This window comes from Octopus bimaculoides, chromosome 1 (assembly GCF_046866305.1).
Source record: "Octopus bimaculoides isolate indiv1 chromosome 1, ASM4686630v1, whole genome shotgun sequence".
NCBI lineage: Eukaryota > Metazoa > Mollusca > Cephalopoda > Octopoda > Octopodidae > Octopus > Octopus bimaculoides.
Window position 1 is genome coordinate 37,079,309 of NC_142928.1, and position 1,190 is coordinate 37,080,498.

At 31.9% G+C, this 1,190-nt stretch overlaps 1 pseudogene; it reads right to left on the reverse strand.

The window, feature by feature from the left end:
• Nucleotides 1-506: 506 nt before the first annotated feature.
• Nucleotides 507-677, reverse strand: LOC128250056 (U2 spliceosomal RNA; annotated as a pseudogene).
• Between the last annotated feature and the right edge of the window lie 513 nt (nucleotides 678-1,190).

A 1,190-nucleotide genomic window follows, 5' to 3' on the forward strand; every position in this document is an offset into this window, starting at 1 on the left:
AAATACAAATAAATTCAGTCTAGTAATGATGTAGAGGAAGTAGCATACATAACATAATTGTTCATAGGTTGTATTTTTTAAGATTTTGCTGATGTGTGTGTATTTTGGTAAGACCTGACTGACATGTTACAAAAACGAACATTTAAGAAAATAAATGAAATTTTAAAATAGTGAAATAGAAAGTATCCAAAAATATATCTGTAGACATCAAATTGTTTACTGTTTTGCTCTGGTACTGATTTTGGTTTTAGGCTGTGGCCAGGCTATTACATTTTCATGTGAGAGAAACCAATGAAGGAGCCTAAAAGTGGTCATTCACCCTTTTAGGGATAATAACCAAATCTCCTTTAAATAACAACTTAGTGTCCTTGAAAAGACCAGCTGAATAATGTGGCCTTGGGTTTTTATAACATAGGAAAAAGATGAGATGGTCATGGCTGGAATGCCCTTGATTATAAGGTCTGTTCAATAAGGATTGTATCAGAGCTAAATAACAACAGCCATATGAGAGATAGCCTGAATCCTGAAAAAATTGTAATACTGCTAACCTATAACTCATCATTTTATTCTGCAAATCTATTTAATATCCGTGGTCTTTAATAGAATCCTTATTAGATATTAAGCTGATAAGAGCAGATAAATACACTTTGATCTCAATCAAATTACTGAGAAGCAATGTTTAATACGAATTTGAAAGGAAAAAAGTTGAATAGAAGAGAGGCACAGAATAAGGAAAATAATAACACAAAATCAACACCACAGAAATAACAAGGAAAACAATAATATAGTGCCAGCTGTTTGTGTAACTGATTATAATAATAAAAAGAAAAAAAACAATGTTCACTGGAAGTTAGTGAGATACTGTTGGTGGCAGTAATGATTGTGATGATGACAATGGAAATAATAATAATAAGGAGAAGATAGAGGAATTCTGACAAAATACGATGACCTTCACATCAGAGAGAAGGAGAATGATGGCAACCTTTCTTAGCTGAAAGCATTTCAATTTTTCCTTGCAGAATCTACCTACAACTGAATGTGAGAACTACATTCTAAGAGCAAGCAATGTGCTAAGAGTACTCAGTTGTACATACACACATACATACATACATACATACATACATACATACATGTATACATACATACATACATACGTACATACATACATACATACATACATACATACATAC